Source organism: Bos indicus, chromosome 7 (assembly GCF_029378745.1).
Source record: "Bos indicus isolate NIAB-ARS_2022 breed Sahiwal x Tharparkar chromosome 7, NIAB-ARS_B.indTharparkar_mat_pri_1.0, whole genome shotgun sequence".
NCBI lineage: Eukaryota > Metazoa > Chordata > Mammalia > Artiodactyla > Bovidae > Bos > Bos indicus.
The window spans coordinates 109,039,141-109,061,435 of record NC_091766.1 but is presented as its reverse complement, the minus strand read 5'-3'; the positions used below and the strand labels follow the sequence as shown (position 1 = coordinate 109,061,435).

The 22,295-nt window shown below is 42.4% G+C and overlaps 1 long non-coding RNA gene across 1 annotated transcript in view; it reads right to left on the bottom strand.

The window, feature by feature from the left end:
* LOC139184242 (uncharacterized) overlaps positions 1-22,295 on the bottom strand; it is an 89,019-nt gene that overhangs the window by 2,850 nt on the left and 63,874 nt on the right. The window contains exon 3 of the long non-coding RNA XR_011567840.1: positions 4,134-4,193. This is a non-coding gene — a long non-coding RNA (uncharacterized lncRNA). The remainder of the gene's footprint in view (positions 1-4,133; positions 4,194-22,295) is intronic.

Sequence of the window (22,295 nt, the reverse complement as noted above, 5' to 3'; positions counted from 1 at the left end):
TTGCTCCGGGCACTCTGCCCTGCTCCTGGCAATAGTATCAGAATGAAATCAACTTCTGTCTGCTCATCTCATCCTGTGCCCATTTTTTTCTTATTAAGCTCCACTCTTGCTTTGGAGCCCCACTCTTGGCTATGAGTTCCTCTGTCAACATCTGGTCTTGGTATAGTTTCTAAAGGTTCAAAGAGTGAGGAATTGCAGAATGAAGAGACTTGCAGTGGAGGTGAGCTTCAAGGAAATCCATCCACATTGGGCACCCTTTAAGGTACAAGAGGCAATGTACCGCTGTAATGCTCAAAGCCCTTCAAGAGAGGCTTCAGCAATACGTGAACCGAGAACTTCCAGATGTTCAAGCTGAATTTAGAAAAGGCAGAGGAATTAGGGATCAAATTGTCAACATCTGTTGGATCATAGAGAAAGCAAAGGGGTTCCAGAAAAACATCGACTTCTGCTTCATTGACTACGGTGAAGACTTTGACTGTATGGATCACAATAAATTGTGGAAAATTCTAAAAGAGATGGGGATACCAGCCCACCTGACCTGACACCTGAGAAATCTGTGTGCAGGTCAAGAAGCAGCAGTTAGAACCAGACTTGGAACAATGGACTGGCTCCAAATTGGGGAAGAGTACATCAAGGCTGTATATTGTCATCTGCTTATTTAACTTATATGCAGAGTACTTCATGAGAAATGCCGGGCTGGACGAAGTACAAGCTGGAATCAAGATTTCCGGGAGAAATATCAATAACCTCAGATATGCAGATGACACCACCCTTATGGCAGAAAGTGAAGAGGAACTAAAGAGGCTCTTTATGTAAGTGAAAGAAGAGAGTGAAAAAGCTGTCTAATACTCAACATTCAACAAACTAAGATCATGGCATCTGGTCCCATCACTTCATGGGAAATAGATGGGCAAAAGTAGAAACAGTGGCAGATTTTATTTTTTTGGACTCCAAAATCACTGGAGATGGTGACTGCAGCCATGAAATTAAAGGATGCTTACTCTTTGAAAGGAAAGCTATGACCAACCTAGACAGCATATTCAAAAGCAGAGACATTACTTTGCCAACAAATGTCCATCTAGTCAAAGTTGTGGTTTTTCCAGTAGTCATGTATGGATGTGAGAGTTTGTGAGAGTTGGATCGTAAAGAAGTCTGAGCACTGAAGAACTGATGCTTTCAAATTGTGGCACTGGAAAAGACCCTTGAGAGTCCCTTGGACTGCAAGGAGATCAAACCAGTCAATGCTAAAGGATATCAACCCTGAATATTCATTGGAAGGACTGATGCTGTAGCTGAAGCTCCAATACTTTGGCCACCTGATGTGAAAAGTCATCTCATTGGAAAAGATCTGGAGCTGGCAAAGATTGAGGGCAAGAGGAGAAGGGGGCAGAAGAGGATAAAATGGTTGGATGGCATCATCGACACGAGGGACATGAGTGTGGGAAACTCCAGGAGATCGTGAGAGGCAGGGAAAGCTGGTGTGCTGCAGTCTGTGGGGTCGCAACGAGTTGGACACGGCTTCGTGATGGAATAACAGCAACAACAAGGAACAAGAACGTCGCTCCCCTGACAGCGTCCTCTGTGAGACGCCCTCCTGCTGACCTCTGGGTTAACTGGTAAAGAGGAGTACGGTGGGCCCATCCTCCTTCCCTGTGCACACGGCCATTTGCAATGTGACTGCCCTCTCTTCTGCCAAGCGGTGCCATCTTTTTCTCCAACTCTGGAATCTGAATATGGTCTTTTGCCTTGCTTCAGTTAATGGGACACCAGCCAATGAGCTGGGAGGAGAATCTTGATAAGTGTGCATTCAGGATTGCCCTTTCTTGCACGCTATGGGACCCAAAACTGCCTCCAAAACATGAGAAGCCACAGGGAGAGACCCCAGCCCTCTCAGCTCCCCAGCAGAGTTCCCAAGCATCTGAATGAGGCCAGTTTAGCCCCAGATGATCAATTATACGCCAGAATGTGTAGCCAGCCTACAGAATCATGATACATACTTATGGTTTTAAGCATCTGAGTCACACTTAAAATATATATATATATAGCAAAAGTTGATAACAGTAGAATGTTACATTTACCAAGAAAGCATGAATGAGTTCCCAACCAAGAGAAATGATGAGAAATTAGTGGGAATGGAGGGGTATCCAAGGAAACATTCCTTCATATGGTGAGTTGCAAACTTGAAATGTTAGCTGGAGTTTAAAAGAAGTTTGTTTTTTTTTTTTTTTAAGTCAATTCAGGATCTCATAGAAAATCAATCTCTCTGTCGGACTAAAAATATCTCCAGCTTTGAACACTTTTCCTTCATTCTTATTAGACTTGAAAGCATGCCCATTGATCTAGCAAGAGCAATTTGCTAATAATTAGACTGGCAAGGCAGGTTCAGGATTGTTACCAACAGGATGGGTGAGGGGCCCCTTCAGTTCACAAACGTCATGGTCCTGATGAGAGAAAGGACGAAGCAGCCGTAGCCACCACAAATGCCTGCTTCCCAAAATTCAGGTGAGATTAAACTCTAATGCAGGAAAAAGTCAGCTCCTCACCAGCAGTGCTGTCTGCAGAGGAGAGCCAGTCGGGCTCCCCTCCCAGGGGTCCCCCAGCTCTCGCGCACGCCGTTCACCGCCTCCCCTCCCCTCCCCTCCCTCGCCCTCATCTGCCTTCTCCTCTTCCTCCTTCCTCTCTGCTCCTCTGAGGATAGACAGTGCCCGGGTCCAGATCCCCCATGGACCTCAAGTTCACTGACGGCAGGGTCTGTGCTCAACGCGTGTTTTCGTCTCCCACAGCACAAGGTACACAGAAGGCGCTCATCACACGCACTACAGAAGTGAACGGAAGAGGCCGAGCTCTGTGGAACACAGGGAGTCGTGACTGGATAACCCTGTTCCATCCCAAAGCCTGCACAGGGAGCTTGGCAAAGACTGGCTACCTTCTTCACATGAAATAAGCTCATATTACAGAAAGCAGCATGAGGGCTTCCCTGGAGGCTCAGGGGGTAAAGGGTCTGCCTGCAATGCGGGAGACCCGGGTTTGATCCCTGGGTAGGGAAGATCCCCTGGAGAAGGCAGTGGCACCCCACTCCAGTACTCTTGCCTCGAGAATCCCATGGACGGAGGAGCCTGGTGAGCTGCAGTCCACAGGGCTGCAAAGAGTTGGACGTGACTGAGCAACCTCACTTTCACTTTCACAGAAAGCTGCATAATGCATGAAATGTGTCATTTTTCTCCAGAGAAGGGCACCTGGTTTCCACCAGAAATCATGACACGGTACATCTGTGATTTGTCCACTTGAACGAATCCCTTTGAGTGCATTCCAGACCCTCTGCGTTGCTTGGCCCTCCTCTTGGGGAGGCCTGAGCAGGGGACAGACTTTGCGGTGTGCAGGGCAAAACCTCCTGAGACAGCACCTCCAAACAGGTTACATCCTGAGCTAAATATTTTTTGGAAGCTCAGACTAAAAACAGCATTGTTTGCTTTCAACTGGTTAATAGGGTGAGATTATTTTTACCGCTTCAGTTTGCTTATACCCCCAAAAAGAGAAAAAATCTATCCCTTCCCTTATAAAATATTTATTGTTTTATATTTTAAAAGAAAGAGCCAAATCAATTCTATTTTGAAAGGCACATTAAAAATGTAAGCACAAAGCACAGGGCACATTTCACAGAAGATTGGAACTGCTAACAGTTTTTTTTTTTTTTTTTTTCATTTACAAGAAGAAATCAAATGAAGCCAGCTTGCCTCTGGGGTTTTAAACATCATTACAATTCATCTTAATAATGAAGTTAAAATTAACTGAAAAAAGACAAAATGGAAAAAAAAAAAAAACTCTCATATCACTTATATGAGCTTATTCATGGGAAAATGAATAAAAGGAATATCCTTTGGGTACAGTTAAGAAAACAACCAAAATTACCAGTACATAGGTGACCCATGATTGAAACACACCTCATTTTGTATTTATGGAAACATAAATTAATTCATAACACACACACTTTATACCCACATAAAACCATATGTTCAGAAACACACATACACACCCAACAAAACCAACAGCTCTTTAAATTATATTCAAAAATGTTATACCCATTATAATCTACTGACCATGGAATTCTGTTTCTGATATCACATATAACTAACCTGGAAACTCAAGTCAACTCTGCTTTGTGTAATCTTCCCAGCTGCCTTTGTGGAATCTTTCTGTTGAAGAACAAAAGAGGGGTAGAAAGGTCAGAGGGGACACCTCCACTCCATCAGTTCAGTCAGTTCAGTCGCTCAGTCATGTCCGACTCTTTGTGACCCCATGGACTGCAGCATGCCAGGTTTCCTGTCTATCACCAACCCCCAGAGCTTGCTCAAACTCATGTCCATTGAGTCATGGGGTCCATTGAGTCACCGATGCCATCCAACCATCTCATCCTCTATTGTCCCCTTCTCCTCCCGCCTTCAATCTTTCCCAGCATCAGGTTCTTTTCAAATAAGTCAGCTCTTCGCATCAGGTGGCCAAAGTATTAGTCTCAGCTTCAGCATCAATCCTTCCAATGAACACCAAGGACTCATCTTCCTTAGGATGGACTGGATGGATCTCCTTGCAGTCCAAGGGGCTCTCAAGAGTCTTCTCCAACACCACAGTTCAAAAGCATCAACTCTTTGGTGCTCAGCTTTCTTTATAGTGTAAAGAACTCTCACATCCATACATGACCACTGGAAAAACCATAGCTTTGACTAGACCAACCTTTGTTGGCAAAGTAATGTCTCTGCTTTTTAATATGCTATGTAGGTTGGTCATAACTTTCCTTCCAAGGAGCAAGAGTCTTTAATTTCATGGCTGCAGTCACCATCCACAGTGATTTTGGAGCCCCCAAAAATAAAGTCTGACACTGTTTCCCCTGTTTCCCCATCTACTTGCCATGAAGTGATGGGACCAGATGCCATGATCTTCATTTTCTGAATGTTGAGTTTTAAGCCAACTTTTTCACTCTCTTCTTTCACCTTCATCAAGAGACTCTTTAGTTCTTCGCTTTCTGCCATTAGGGTGGTGTCATCTGCATATCTGAGGTTATTGATATTTCTCCCAGCAATCTTGATTCCAGCTTGTGCTTCAAACAGCCCAGCATTTCTCATGATGTACTCTGCATATAAGTTAAATAAGCAGGGTGACAATTTACAGCCTTGACATATTCCTTTTCCTATCTGGAACCAGTCTGTTGTTCCATGTCCAGTTCTAACTGCTGCTTCCTGACCTGCATACAGATTTCTCAGGAGGCAGTTCAGGTGGTGTGGTATTCCCATCTCTTTCAGAATTCTCCAGAGTTTGATGTGATCCACACAGTCAAAGGCTTTGGCATGGTCAATAAGGCTGAAGTACACGTGTTTCTGGATGTTTTACTCTCTTGCTTTTTCAATGATCCAGCAGATGTTGGCAATTTGATCTCTGGTTCCTCTGCCTTTTCTAAATCCAGCTTGAACATCTGGAAGTCCACTTCATAGGGCCCTTAAAGTCTTCAAGCGTACTCCTGCTTTGACTTCCATCCTCCTGCTCTGAGAGGAAGAACAAAATACGTACTTGCTTCTTGGAAATGGACAGGGGATTCGTTTTAACAAATGAAACCTTTTCAGAATCTGCAGCTGCCACGTTGGGGGTATAATGACGGCAACAATGAGGAAAGGCAGAGGCAGTTTACACACTAGAAGATACAGGGTCCCCGTGGCCCTCAGGTGGGAGCTCTGCCAACTCATTCATTCTCTTCTGCGGTCGAGTTCGGAATTCAGTCATTTCTTTTCAAGCTAGTAAGTTATTTTGATTTAATTGAAAAAAAAACAACCCTGTAATTTTCCTGAGTAGGTATGCTGCTGCTGCTGCTGCTAAGTCACTTCAGTCGTGTCCAACTCTGTGCGACCCCAGAGACGGCAGCCCACCAGGCTCCCCCGTCCCTGGGATTCTCCTGGCAAGAACACTGGAGTGGGTTGCCATTTCCTTCTCCAATGCATGAAAATGAAAAGTGAAAGTGAAGTCGCTCAGTCATGTCCGACTCTTCGTGACCCCATGGACTGCAGCCCACCAGGCTCCTCCATCCATGGGATTTTCCAGGCAAGAGTACTGGAGTGGGGCGCCATTGCCTTCTCCTACATAATAGGCTACTGCTGCTGCTGCTGCTAAGTCGCTTCAGTCATGTCCAACTCTGTGCGACCCCATAGACGGCAGCCAACCAGGCTTCCCCGTCCCTGGGATTCTCCAGGCAAGAACACTGGAGTGGGTTGCCATTTCCTTCTCCAATGCAATATATATGTGGAAAATAATACATGCACAGAAAATTTTTCCACAAAGTACTTATTTACATAATAAAACCAGAGATGACTTAGGCAGATAAATTAACATGATTAGGGGGCTTGATATCTAAGTCAAGATTTTAAATGACTTAATAATACCTTTCCACTGAAAAGATAAAGAATCATAGCAAGTAAGCAATTCAGAATATATGTGATGAAAAGCTATGGAATCATAGAATTCTAACATATATACATAATGGCTTAGATATCAACCCCAAGTTGAAAAGTGAAAGCATTAGTCACCAGGTAATATCCAACTCTTTGCAACTCCATGGACTGTAGCCCTCCAGGCTCCTCTGTCCAGGGAATTCTCCAGGCAAGAATATTGGAGTGCATTACCATTCCCTTTTCCAGGGGATCTTCCCAACCCAGGGATCAAACCTGTGTCTCCTGCATTGTAGGCAAATTCTTTACCCTCTCCACCCCAACTTAAGAACAGATTAAAACAGTGCTTCATATTGCTCAATTGGTTACTTCATAGAACACAATATATTCATTATATTCTCCTGTGGAAGGCAGTTTGCATGGTGGTTATATGCACAGGCTCTGAATTCACACTGCTTATATCCAGATCCCAGTTGCCTGCTAGCTGTCTGATCCTGCACAAATTAATCCTGCTTCCTGACATGGGTTTCATTTGTAAATTGGAGAGAATTCTCTCAGTTAGTGTCCAATCAGGAGACGGGAATTACATAATAATTTGAATGGGAAACATTTAAAAAAAAGAATGGACCATCGCAGGGTACTGGAGTAAGGAAGGAATGACTAATAAAAAGCATAAGGACTCCAAAGGACAGAGGAAGAGCACAAATGAGAGACAGACTTCAGGCTGAGGATGAACACCCAAGGAAGCAGTTGCCCTTGGGCTGAGATCCAGACCTCGGGAGAGGACACATCCACAGCTCACGGGATGAAAGAGAAGCCGCCGCGGTTTCTTACTAGTGTGACTTGCTGAAAATCCACCATCTGCAACCTATCAAAAACTTAACCTTCTCGGGTTCCAAGGAAAGCTGTTTGTGAGGAGGTGTCTCGATGAAAATGATCCACTAGAAATTTTATTTTATTAATACATTTTGACCCCACCCCTGCACTGAAGTTTCTTTAGTTGTAGTCAGAATAACTGCATCTTGACAAATCCAGTGATGCTTCTGCCTTGATTTTTCTGCTCCATCAGTACCATTGTTTTTCAGCTGCTAAGTCAGGTCTGACTCTCTGTGACCCCATGGACTGCAGCACACCAGGCTTCCCTGTCCTTCACTATCTCCCTATCCTTCCTGGGAGGATATTTTCCCTATCCTCCCTGTCCTTCACTATCTTCTCTATCTCACCATCTCTCAGAGTTTGCTCAAACTCATGTCCACTGAATCAGTGATGCTATCCAACATCTCATCCTCTGCCACCCTTTTCTCCTCTTGCCTTCAATCTTACCCAGCATCAAGGTCTTTTCCAATGAGTCGGCTCTTTGCATCAGCTGGCCAAAGTATTGGAGCTTCAGTATCAGTTCTTCCAATGAATATTCAGGGTTGATCTCCTTTAGGATTGAGTGATTTGATCTCCTTGCAGTCCAAGGGATGCTCAAGAGTCTTTTTTCAGCAACACAGTTTGAAGGCATTAGTTCAATACAATGATATTTAACAAAGTGAATATATTTTCTTTCTTGAAAAATGTTCTTCAATCAGCTTCAAAAATATCAGATTTATATGGACATTTCCCTATTCACTGATTATATTTGATGATTCCTCTTTCTCGTAATGTCACAGTGCCCTAACCCTTAATCCTAAAATGGTTATTTCCTACCTGAATAATCTGATCCAACTTCACTATATATACTGATGACCTCCACATGGATATCACCATCATTTACTTCTTCTTTTACTTTCAGGCCCATTTTTACACCCCTCTTCTTAGTATTTAAATATTTGGTAGGAAATTCAGAGGGGATTCTTGATTTCTCATACCGAAAACACAAATCTCTGCCTAGCCCTGTGTCTCTCTCATCTCAAAAACTGGCACTACCCTTTAATGACCTGCTGATGTCAAAACTCAGTCATCTTCAAGTGTTCTATTTTCTTATAATCCCATATCTAATCAGCAAGACAAGGTCCTCTGGACCCTGAACCCACAGCTTCTCTCTGCCTCTGCTCCGAGCTCTCTGGCCCCAGAGCCACCATTCTCTGGCTCTCTTACTTTCTACCAGCTTCTACTTTTTCCTTCCACAATTTCTGGTCCTCATGAAGGCTAACAGAAACTTTTCAAAGTCACCTCAGGTTCCATAGTGGAGAACAGCTAGTTTGAAAATCTAGCTTTTTCTTCTCCCTGCCTTCACAACTGGAGTAGATTGACAGCCTCCCTTGCAATTAGGTTTAGTCACTAAGGCCTTTCTAGCCAGTGACATAGAAAGAGAAGTGATGCTTACCACTGCCAAGTCTGAACCCCAAACCCTTCTCTGTATGATCCCCCATGCCTGTTTTCCTTCTTCCGGCTTGATACAATGAGCATTCACCTTGCCTCCGTATGGGTGTTACAGGGAGCAGCTAAGAATTCTTCTATCCTATCTTCTCAGCACCCTGGATGCAGGGCACGGGACCGTCAGAACAGACCGTCAGAACCACACCTAACCACATTCTCCCTCTATCCGCACCGCTGCATCTCTAGGAACACAAGCATTAAGGCTCTTCCTCTTTGCTCTCATTGCTTCCCAGGTGTGTAAGGAAGCTTTAGGGGGAGACGTCGTGTGGAAATCTCAGGTTTTGTTTCAAATATATTGATAATGTGTGGTCTGGTTGTGCACTTTCAAAGCACTTTGTACCATTTAATAATATTTGAGAGGTACAAGTAAAAATTCTCGATTCAAAATGTTTTATTCTATGTCAGAATATTCCAAAGATGAAAATGAATCTCTACTCTAGGAAGAGAATGATATCAAAAGTTGAATTAAATAGGAAAGTAGTGACACATTTTCACTCTGAAATAAATGTGTGAGACGAGCTGACAACAGGAAAGCCAGTTCAGATTCTCACGCCTCCAGCGTTACGGCTTATACTCAGAATCTAAAATAGGCATTTAGCTGGCTGATGGGGCAGGAAGGAGGGTCCGCAGCCCCTAATGCCTGCATCTGAGAACCCACTGACATCACTAAAATTAACACTGAAGACGAGGTTACCACCAAATTTGGGGATTTTTCTTTCTTTAAAGGTGAGTAGGCCAGACAAGCAGAAAATTTTGTCTCAGTGGCACAAAGGCTAAGTGTTGGAAAGTTAAAATTATCTCTGATAACATGAATATGGGCTTCCCTGATAGCTCAGTTGGTAAAGAATCTGCCTACAGGGCAGGAGATCCCAGTTCAATTCCTGGGTCAGGAAGATCCCCTGGAGAAGGGATAGGCTACCTACTCCAGTATTCTTGGGCTTCCCTGGTGGCTGAGCTGGTAAAGAATCTGCCTACAATGTTGGGAGACTTGAGTTCGATCCTAGGGTTGGGAAGATCCCCTGGAGAAAGGAAAGGCTCCCCACTCCAGTATTCTGGCCCGGAGAACTCCATGGGCTGTATAGTCCATGGGGTCGCAAAGAGTTGGACATGACTGAGCAACTTTCACAACATGAATATAAATTATCAAAATTGCTATGTGGAAATTCTCATTTCTCACAATCAAGTGTCCACTGGAGATTGTAAAGCATTTTTATTTGACTATTACAAGAAAAATGCAGTCTAACACCTGTCTTCAAGGAAGCCACGAGCCAGTGACTGCGGTCTAGAAAGCGTCAGGCCACATCAGCGCTCGGCAGGGCTGACACCACTGCTTCGGGGTCTGCAGGAGACGAGCACTACAGCAAAAAGCAGCGTAGGTTACTTCTGATTTTGGTCTGGTTGAGTACTCGGATGTTTACTCTCTCCACAGTTCATTGCACACGCAGCTGAAGCGGGAGAGGCATCGGCTAAGTGGGAGTTTCAGCTGTGCTATAGCATTTGTGTAGGTGAAAGGAATTGCCAATTAATCAGACAGTAAAGGTTAAACTTCCTCCTCAAGAAAAGGAAAACTATGGACATCAAGTCATGATCCAGATCCATGAAAATGAAAAGAAGGAAAGTTGGGCATTAGGGTCTATTTAAACACATTCTGTCTGCAGGGCGAAAGCAAGGCTAGAAAGGGTATTCCATCTAATAAAAGATTAATGTGCGAACTCTTCTGACTGATAACCACATTAGTTCCTCTCAGGGCTAATTATGCCTTTGAATCACATCCAAAAAGGAAGACAAAAGTTATCTTCGGCAAATGCTTATTTTAATTGTTTAATAGTGAATACTTTTTTGAGCTAATGGACTTATTTTTCTGAGAGGTATAAAAATCCATCTGTCCTCAGTAGAATATTGAGGATGAACAATGTTATTCCTTTAGAATAAAGATTTAGAATATTGTAAATACTGACATCCGATTGTTTCTGTCAAGAGATCATTTTAAATTGAATTTATTTTGGCCATGAAATTATTCTGTGGAGTTTGTGAATGTACCAAAGCTCAGGAACTAGCCTGCTGTTGGGGTCTGTATCTTCACATGAAAAAAATGAGGTCTTCTGTAACCTGATTTCTGTGCATCCATACAGATCAATGGAAAGCTAGGGCTGAGACTGTCTTACCATCTGATCTTTCTTGGACCATCAGGAAAATATATACACATGTTAATATCGTTTGTAAGAGGCTGACATTGTCTAACTACTCAGTGGTACACCAGGGTGGACATGGCAGTGGGGTATCTGGCAGGATGGAGTCCTTCATTACTGAAATGGTCTAGAATGTATGCACGGTGATATTAGACTATAATCCTGCTTTTAGTAGGCATTATTACTTTTACATTCTCCTCAGGCACTGCACCCCCACGAGTGTGCACGGCGACCCACGACCCCCATCTGGGTGTACCATTTAGTGTGACCTGACGCGCAGGATCACTGAATTCTCTCAGCCACAGAAAGGAAACTCAGAGGCAGCAAATGGCCTTACATAGTTACTCAGCTAGTAAACAAATTATTACAGCTACTCAACGATTCAGTCAAGTTACTTGACTAGTAATGGAGAGTCAGGATTAACATGAATTAAAACCCAGAGCTTCCTGTTGCCGAAGCCTTTACGTTAACCATAGCTGGGCTGCTCAAATCTGCATCTCCGATCATCTCCTTCATTCCTTACATGTCGCTTTTTCAGTAGAGAAGTACTCAGTCTGACGCAATACTAACCAAAATGACATTTGCACCCCAACGTTCCTAGTGATGAGGGAAATGTTTTCTCCTGTGAATCCTGTTGCAGGAAACGCTTGCTAGACAGGGCGTGCACTGCCCTTTGCTCCTCTACCGAGGTCAGAGCAGTGAGGCAGCGAGCCTGGAGGAACACTGTGTATGCTCAGCTGTGACCCTCCAGGAAGAGCGCATCCTCCCTTAACTTGAAGACAGCATAGACCCCTCGTTACTGAACTATCTCAGGCTCAGTCTACTCTCCCTGAAGTCAACAAAACACTGTAGGGAGGAAAATACCAGATAAAAGGATACAGTGAATTTTCTCCTTCCCTTACTGTTTACTGGGTTCAAAATTCATTAAAAGATTTTCATACAACAACGAGGATGAGATTCAGTAACCACATTTTAAAAAATACACTTCTGAAGACCTCTATAAATTCTTTATCAGGCTATTGACTAACCAGACCATTCCCAAGTGGGTGGTTTACCTAAAAGGGAATGGGTATGTCTTCGCAGCCTACATGGTGGGAAGGATACGAGGGCTGAAGTCTTAGACGGAGGTGGAGAGAAAGCTGCTTCTTTCTCCGGGAGGGGGTGGATTCAGTCTGCACCCTCGCTGTGAACGCGCACGGCGTGCTCACGGCGCTGGTTAGCGAGCTGCCCCCGGCCCTGCGGCTGAGTCAGGAAAGCAGCTCTCCGAGGCCCCTCGCCGAGGCGTGGGCCGCAGTCTGTGCGGGCGCCGGAGTCAGTTGACACACCGCACAGCTAATTAGGCCAAGACACTGCCCGCAAGCGCGCTCCTCTGCAGCCTGTGTCCTTATCACGGATACAGGACCTGGGAGGCGGCTTCCTCCTGTCTTCTCTTCAGTTAGAGTTCCCTGGTGCCTTCGGTGGAGCCCTTCCCTGCACAGCACAACCCCGTCTGATAACTGGCTTTAACACCTGCGTTTCTGACCCCGAGACAAGCCTTCGTGCACAGCCTTTCTTTGGGTCTCCATTTTCTCTGCTATAAGCTGCAGAAGATTCCCTTTCAAACACTAGGGAGCTAAACAACGTCCTGGAGAGACGGTTGACAGTATCATCATTATAACAAGCACAGCCTATGGTCCAAAGGTCTCACTCCACGCCGTCAACTCTAGAGAAATGTGCACTTAGGCTCCCCAAAAAGCCTTCACGATAATGTTCATAGCAACACCATTTGTAATTGTCAAAAGCTACTGGAAACAATCCAAAGAGAATGGATATATAGAAAATGTTATATAAAGTAGCAGATTGCCATATAGAAAGAAGAAACAACTCCAGCATGCAGTAACATGGGTGGATCCCATGAACATAAACAGCAAAATTAATAAAGGCAGAAACAAAAGCATGTATGTTGTATGATTTCATTCTTGTAACATATAATAAATACAGCAAAACTATTTCATGATGTTAGAAATCATGAAGATAGTGGTTGCCTCGATGGAGAGGGATAAACATTGACTAGAAAGGGGATTAAAAGGATTTCGGTATGCCGGTAACACTCTGTTAAGAGAGAGGTCTTTTCACATGGGTTTGTTCAGTTTGTGAATATGTTGTTTTTCTTGCTCAGCCGCTCAGTCATGTCCAGCTCTTTGTGACCTCGCGGACTCCAGGCTTCCCTGTCCTTCACCATCTCCAGAGTTTGCCCACACTCATCTCTATTCAGCTGATGATGCCATCCAACCATCATCCTCTGTAATCCCCTTCTCCTCCTGACCTCAATCTTTCCCAGCATCAGGGTATTTTCCAATGAGTTGGCTCTTTGCATCAGGTGAATTGTGAACATTCATGAAACTATATGCTTAAGACATGTACACTTTTCTTAATGTTACTATATGGTGCTAAAATACCTGAATTTAAAAGGTATACTTAAAACTAATACATTATAAGTCAACCATATAGCAACAAAAATTAAAAATAAATTAAAAGTACACTTAAGAAAGGCAAGATTGGAACTTACTTACTCTTACCAATATTGCCTTACTCTTGCTAACATCCTTCTCCCCATCCCGGACCTCACCACCTTTTCTGTGGTTTGTTTTCTTCTTTTTTTCAGAGTCATAAAACCCCATGAATAGAGGAGCCTGGTGGACTGCAGTCTGTGGTCTTGCAAGATAACGTGGCATCTAAGCTGCCACCCCCAAGAGGCTGAAGGACAGATCCTCGGGAGTGCGGCTTGCTAACTTCCCTGCACGTATAAATCCTGCCCTTTAGCAAACTCAGATCAACAGCTGGAATCAGGATATGTCTCACTTCTACTGTAGTGAAACATCAGATTCCATGGAGACCACATCTTGCTTTCACAGCTGAAAGTCTAAAGTCAGCTCAACACACCTCCGTCCTTAGTCTTCATTTATTCACAAGGTTCGTATTAAATTACCCTTTAATTACTTCGGCCATGTTGGGCCTTACGCCCCACCATGGAGACGGCATCGGCAAGCGCGGCCCACGTAACCGTCCTCTGCCTCCCTCTGCCCCTGACGCCTCGCCGAGCAGGACGCAGCTGCCCTCGTTGACCCCGGCGTGGCGGGCATCGCTCCCTCCTCCGCGGCCCCCGACAGGAGGCACAGAGGTGCAGGTGGGCCACGGCGGCCCCTGGGCCTGCATCTGGCAGTGAAACCCACTTGGAAAGAGGTAAGACAAGCATGTGAATTGCGTGAGTCCATTACGTGATTCTAGGGTGTGTAAATAAAATTTCCTTTAAAAAAGTTAGAACCAGAGACATACTTTTAGTGTCCGCTTGTGATTTATTTTTTCTTATTCACGAACCATTGATATCTTAAATGCCCAAGCAGATTTTAAATGTTTTTTATCTCATTTCCATGAAGTAGGGAGTCCATTTAAGTAGAATGTGGACTCCAGGAAGCATATTTTTAAGACCTAAAAAAAAAAAAGGAGTCCATAACATTTTTCTGTAACTTTATCAGCTTCATTAATTAAATATTTACTCACTGAGTTCAATAATGTCAAGTAATAATACAGCCCATTAACTATGATTTCAGCTTTCCAGAATAACATGCGTAGCTAGATATGTACCAATCTTTTGGGTAGAACTCATAAAAATGGTATAATATTACTATGTTGCCAGCTTCAGTTTCATTTCCAACAAATCTAACAATTGAAAACTTTAAAGATATTTTATATTGGTTGAAAATTTGGACAATAGTTGGCATATCAACACACAATGCAAATTATAAACATCCTTTTGAACCTATCACTTTTCAGGCCAGTCTTGGTGATGTCTCTCACTTACATTATAAATAATGTTAGCACAAAAGAATAACCAGACTCTTAAGACTACAAATTATCTACATTTTTTCCTCCAAGATACTTTGACATTTCCAGTTAAACATATATTAACTGATGCACCTCTGCCCTTTGCTCAGAAAAGATGCATTTCCAGACATACAAGCCCAGAGGACAAAGATTTTACCGTACCTCCAACCTGATCTTTATTTTAAATTCTCTTTATTTAATTAGTGTGAGGAATTTTTAGGCAACCTTACCAAAAATGGGCCCCTCCCCCATAGGTTTCCTTTCCACCAACTCTGAGTGCTTCCCGTGGCTCACGCATAGGTGATACAGAGACAAATATGACACTCTCTGGCTTCTACCTCTAGAAGATTTCCACCCATCTGCCGATTTCAGAACACATGCGTTCCCTTAGCGCTCTGGAACCTGGTTGATCAGTTTCTAATAAGGAATCGAAGCTGCTTTTAGAATGCAGCTTTGTGACAGATCTTGCGTATTCTTACACGCCGCAGTGAAGCAATGGGTGAGCGCCCCTCCATCATCTCCTTTCTTTGACCTCCATCCTCTCATCCACTCGCCCAAGGACTTTAAAGGTCAGGTTAGTAAGGCGATTTCAGTAGGAATCCCAAACTGCTGCAAAAAGCTATACACCCTTCTGGAATCCACAGGGTAATTTTTGTGCCAAGGTTCTGCAGACAGTTTTCCATCGATGAAGACTGGGGATGAGGCGCCAAAAGCCCGGAAAACTGATGTTGACATGCGATGAGCCATGCATCCTACTTGGGCACTCCTCTGCTTAGCCCGAGACTATTTCGGGGGGTCTGTCGTTTTAGAGATACAGTGATGAGAGAAACGGCCTCTAATTTCTTCTGAACGATAAAATCATGAATATGTTATAACTATCCAATCTGATTTTTCCCCAATCAATTTTCAACTTGATTTCATCTCAGGGTCAGTACTAAGGGTCATTTTATATGCAGGAAATGTCCCTGCACTGAATTTATTGCTCTCAGTCTCTCAGCCAGCTTACTACTCCTGGATCAGAATGTTAATTGCACTAACATTAAGGGCTATTTTTTTTTTTTTTTTTCTTGTTAGGTGGCTGGCAATTAACACTAATACTATGTGAGTTGTGGCATAGCTTTAAATTCTTCAAGTAGCTTGATAGCTACCTTAAGGAAAACACAGTAATTCTTTTTCCTTTTTTTTGGCTTAAACAAAAGACATTAATTTTGTCACAGTTCTGTCCGATGCAAGTCTAAGATCAAGGCATTTGCAGTAATGGTTCCTCCTGAGGCTGCTCTCCCTGGCCTGCAGATAACCATCTCCTCCCACGGTTTTTCCTTCACACGGTCTTCCCTCCGGGCATGTCTAAGTCCTAATCCCTCCTTTTTTTTTTTTTTCAATTGAGAGTTAATTGACATGTAATATTGTATTGGTTTCAGGTGTACAACACTCTTCAATATTTGTGTACACTGCAAGATCATCACCACAATAAATCTAGCTAACATTCGTCACCATTCAGAATTACACAAAAATTTACTTCTTGTGATGAGAACTTTTAAGATGTACGCTCTTCGCAACTTTCAAATGCACGATACCGTGTCGTTAGCTGTCACCACCATGCCGCGTCTGATGCCGCAGGACTCGCTCACATTTTAACTGGCTGTCGGTACCTCTGATCACCCTCACGCGTGTCACGAGCTCTCCTCATCCTCCACCCCATACTTCTGGTAACCACCAGTTTGTTTATCATTTTCCATAAGTTCATTTTTGGGTGTAGTTTTTGGTTCAGTAAAATCATATTTGTCTTTCTCTGTCTGACGTGTTTCACTTAGTGTAATACCCTCAATGGCTATCCATGCTGTCACCAATGGTGAGGTTTCCTTCTGTTTTATAACTGAATAGTATTCCATTTTATACACACACACACCCCACATCTTCTTTATCCAGTCGTCCATCAGAGGACACAGGTTGTATCTATATCTTGGCTATTCTGAGTAATGCTGTAGTGAACACAGGGGGTGCATGTATCTTTTGGGTTTCCCCTTTCTTCAGATAAATACCCAGAGTGGTATTTATTACCCAGTACAGGGTAATATGGTAGTTTTATTTTTTAATTTTTGCAGGAAACCCCATATTCTTTTCCACAGTGCTTGCACCAATTTACATTCCCACCATCAATGCACAAGAGTTCCCTTTTCTCCCCATCCTCATCAATATTTGTGATCTCTCATCTGTTTAAGAGCAGCCATTGAACAGACATGAGCGGATAGCGCACTGTGGGCTGGACGGACCTTTCTCTGATGATTAGTGATGCTGAACACCTTTTCATGTAATGTCAGCCACGTGTGTGTCTTCTTTGGAAGAATGTCCACTCAGGTCCTTGGCCCTCTTTTTAATCAGACCATTTGGGTTTTTTTGATATGAAGCTACATAAGCTCCTTGTGTATTTTGGGTATTAACCCCTCGTCAGATACATGGTTTGCAATGGTTATGCTAACTATTCTGTGGTAATCAGTTCTCAATAGTTAAATACATCAAATCACAATGTCGTCCACCTTAAACTTATATAATGTTATATGTTAATTATATCTCAATAAAGCTGTAGGAAAGAAGAAAGAAATAGGGACACAGGACAAACAGGCGAAGTGAAGGCACTTGAGAAGTGGTTGTCATTGTTGCTCAGTCGCTCAGTCATGTCTGACTCTTTGTGACCCCATGAACCGCAGCACGCCAGGCCTCCCTGTCCATCACCAACTCCTGGAGTTTACTCAAACTCATGTCCATTGAGTCCATGATGCCATCCAGCCATCTCATCCTCTGTTGTCCCCTTCTCCTCCCACCTTCAATCTTTCCCAGCATCAGGGTCTTTTCTAATTAGTTGGCTCTTAGCATCAGGTGGCCAAAATATTGTAGCTTCAGCATCAGTCCTTCTGGTGAATATTCAGGGCTGATTTCCTTTAGGAGGCACTGGTTGGATCCCCTTGCTGTCCAAGGGACTCTCAAGAGTCTTCTCCAACACCGCAGTTCAAAAGCATCAATTCTTTGGTGCTCAGCCTTCTTTATGGTCCAGCTCTCACATCCATACATGACTCCTGGAGAAAACATAGCTTTGGCTATGAGGACTTTTGTCAGTAAAGTAATGTCTCTGCTTTTTAATACGCTGACTAGGTTTGCAATAACTCCCAAGGAGCAAGCATCTTTTAATTTCATGGCTTCAGTCACTAAGTGCAGTGATTCTGGAGCCCAAGAAAAGAAAGTCTATCACTGTCCCATTGGTTCCCCATATATTTGCCATGAAATCATAGGACTGGATGCCATAATCTCAGTTTGTTGACTGTTGAGTTTTAAGCCAGCTTTTTCACTCTCCTCTTTCACTTTCATCAAGAGGCTCTTTAATTCCTCTTCGATTTCTGCCATAAGTGTGGCATCATCTACATATCTGAGGTTATTGATATTTCTCCCGGCAATCTTGATTCCAGCTTGTGCTTCATCCAGCCCAGTGTTTCTCATGATGTACTCTGCATATAAGTTAAATAAGCAGGGTGACAATATACAGCCTTGGCATACTCCTTTCCCAATTTTGAACCCTCTGTTATTCCATGTCTGGTTCCAACTATTGCTTCCTGACCTGCATACAGATTTCTCAGGAGGCAGTTCAGGTGGTCTGGTATTCCCATCTCTTTAAGAATTTTCTAGTTTTTTTTGATCCACACAGTCAAAGGCTGTAGTGTAGTCAATGAAACAGAAGTAGATATTTTTCTGGAACTCTCTTGCTTTCTCTGTGATCCAATGTATGTTGGCAATTTGATCTCTGGTTCCTCTGCCTTTTCTAAATCCAAATTGAACACCTGAAAGTTCTCAGTTCACATACTGTTGAAGCCTGGCTTGGAGAATTTTGAGCATTACTTTGCTAGCATGTGAGATGAGTGCAATTGTGCCGTAGTTTGATCATTCTTTGGCATTGCCTTTCTTTGGGGTTTCAATGAAAACTGACCTTTTCCAGTCCTGTGGCCACTGCTCAGTTTTCCAAATTTGAGGGCATATTGAGTGCAGCACTTTCACAGCATCATCTTTTAGAATTTGAACTAGCTCAACTGGAATTCCATCACCTCCACTACCTTTGTTCATAGTGATGCTTCCTAAGGTCCCCTCATCTTCACACTCTAGGATGTCTGGCTCTAGGTGAGTCATCACACCATTGTGGTTATCTGGGTCATTAGATCTTTTTTTACAGTTCTTCTGTGTATTCTTACCACCTCTTCTTAATATCTTCTGCTTCTGTTAAGTCCATACCGTTTCTGTCCTTTATTGTGCTCATCTTTGCATGAAATGTTCCCTTGGTATCTCTAATTTTCTTGACAAGATCTCTAGTCTTTCCTATTCTGTTGTTTTCCTCTATTTCTTTGCATTGTTCACTTAGGAAGGTTTTCTTACCTTTCCTTGCTGTTCTTTGAAAAATGGTAGATTTCAATATAAATAGCAATTATATTACATATAAATGGACTAACTGCTTCAAACTATAATTTTCAAATTATAAGAAAAATATGACCAGATTACATAAAGAAAATTATAACCCCATGCTATTACAAGAGATATCTAAAACATACAGAAAATTGGAAAGAAAAAAATAAGACCCTATAAATACTAATTGAAGGAAAACTGATATAGCTAGATTTATATCAGAGAAATTAGACTATTAAGAGTAAGCATTATTAGGCATACAGATAAAGATTTCAAAATAATACATTCAACTCACCAGGAAACTATTTATCTAAAATTATGTCTCCAAAATATACAAAGCAAGAATTAACAGTATACTAATAAAATGTTTTCTAAAGAAATGGAGAGAGAAAATGTTTTATAGATTGAAGTTCTCAGTATTGTAAAGCTGATGATTTTTTTCCAAGCTGATTTTAAGAACTTATGCATTTATAATCAAACTCCCAACAAGTATTTTCTGGAACTTTACAAGTGGATTTTAAATTTTATGTAGAAATGCATCAATTATCTATAAATGATAAATTTTTTTCAACCCCATCTTTTATTTATGCACCCATGTCTTAATTTACTGATTTTAATCTTCAAAATGATATTGAATAGAGTTCTACTGTACTTCCTTGTTTTGAAACTGACCTCAAGATCAATAACATTAAACAGATGCTTAAAAAAAATTTTTTTAAATCAGAGTTAAGGGAGTTATTTTGTGGTGATTGTTTCCCACATTTCCCCATAAGTGTATAAACTCTTTTTCAAAAGTGTTTCCTCTATCTCTTTAGATTATATATGATCTCTCTTTTTATCCTGTTACTGTAATTAATTACATTGATTGGGTTCCTTATATTATACCAAGGACTTCCCTGGTGGCTTAGCGGTAAAGAATCCATCTGCCAGTGCAGGAGATGTGGGATTCATCCCTGGGTCAAGAAGATCCCCCGGAGAAGGAAATCGCAACCCACTCCAGTAATCTTGCCTGGGAAATCCCATGGACAGGGGCGCCTGGCCAACTATAGTTCATGGGGTCACAAAAGAGTCAAACATGACTTAGCAACGAAACAACATATTGTATCAACCTTGTTTTCCTAATCTAAAGCCAAATCAGTCGTGGCATGTCATCATTTTATGTATTGCTTGATGTGATTTGATAACACGTCATTTTAAAACCTTTGCATCCATTTCTAAGGGTGAAATTGATCTATAATTTTTCTTTTAATATCCCTGTCAGGTGGTGATACCAAGATTTACTAGCTTCATAGACTGAGTTGGCACGTATTTTCTCCCCTCCCTCCCCTGCTTTGTCTCAGAGGGATTTGTGTTGTTGTTTTTGGCGGGGGTGCGGGGTGCGGGGTGGGTGGGGGGGGGGAGGCTGCTGCTGTTTCTTAAATATATATTAAAAGAAAAGCATGTTTAAATATCTCACTGTGAATGTGATTTGTCTATTTTTCCTTTTAGTTTTGTCCACATTTGCTTTATGCAACATATGCATCTAGAATTATTACCCCTTACTAATGAAATTAATATAATGACATTATGAAAGCCCCTGACTTGTGGTTAACAGTGCTCCTTGCCTCTGTCTGGCATCACTCTAGCGCGCTCAGCTCTCTTGCTGGCGTTTGTGTGACACACCCCTCCATCCTCTTTGCTTCGTGTCCCACGTCTTGTCCTTTATGTGTCCCTTGCAAGGGCAGTATGTACTTGCTATCTCGTAATCTAGCCTCACAGTCTTTATTTCTTGGTGGCGTCAGGTAGCTCATTTACATTTAGTATCATGACAGATACAGTTATAATAAGCCTACATTTTATTAGTTTTCCTGTTTCTCTTGGCCACCCTCCGCTCCTTTGTCCTTCCGTGCCTAACTTTGGATTGGCTGATTATCTTTTAGTGTTCCATTTTTCTCTCTACTAACTCAATAGTTGTTCACTCTTTTATTCTTCTATCAGTGATTTCACTAGATTAAAAATGCCTCCTAACCTTACCAAAGCCTAATGCTCTTTGCTACTCTCCCTTGTTTCCACAATTCAGGAACCGTACAACAGCGACCGTCTTTCTTTCTTCTCTTGAATTACATGTTACCCTCGCGATGTATTTTAGCTCTGTATCTATTTTCAGTGATAGCTGACTTGATTTCTTTGCTTTATGTGGCAATATTAATTGGATAGACCCTTAAGTACTAGTGGGTAAAGAGGAACCATATCTCAATATAACAAAGGTCACACAGAATAAACCCACAGCTAACTTAATACTCAGCAATGAAAAGCTGAAACACTTCCCCTAAGATAAGAAACAAGGCAAGGATGCCTACGCTTAGCACATTTACCCAGCACTGTATTGGGTATGCTAGTCACAGCAACAGGACAAGAAAAAAGAATAAAAGAGTCAAAATTGAAAAGGAAGAAGTAAGACTGTCACCGTTTGCAGATGGCATGATGCTATCACAGAAATCCTAAAAACAGCACCACAGAAACTACTAGAATAAATGAATTCAGTGAAGTTTCAGGATAAAAAATTAATATAGAGAAATCTTACATTTTTATATACTAATAATGAATAGTCAGAAAAGAAATGAAGAAAACTATCCTTTTTAAAATTACAACAAAAAGAATAAAATACCTAGTCTAACTAAAGAGCTTGTACTCTAAGAACTATAAGACATTGGTGAAGGAAGCTAAAGATGACACAAATAGAAAGATACATCATGATGATGGGAAAATAACAAATACTGGAGAGGGGGTGGAGAAAAGGGAGCCCTACTGCTCTTTTGAGACAGCAACGGCACCCCACTCCAGTACTCTTGCCTGGCAAATCCCATGGATGGAGGAGCCTGGTGGGCTGCCGTCTATGGGGTCGCACAGAGTCGGACACGACTGAAGCGACTTAGCGGCAGCAGCAGCAGCTCTGCTCTTTTGGTAGGAATGTAAATTGGCACAACCGCTATGGAGAACAGTATGGAGACTTTTTAACAAACTAGGA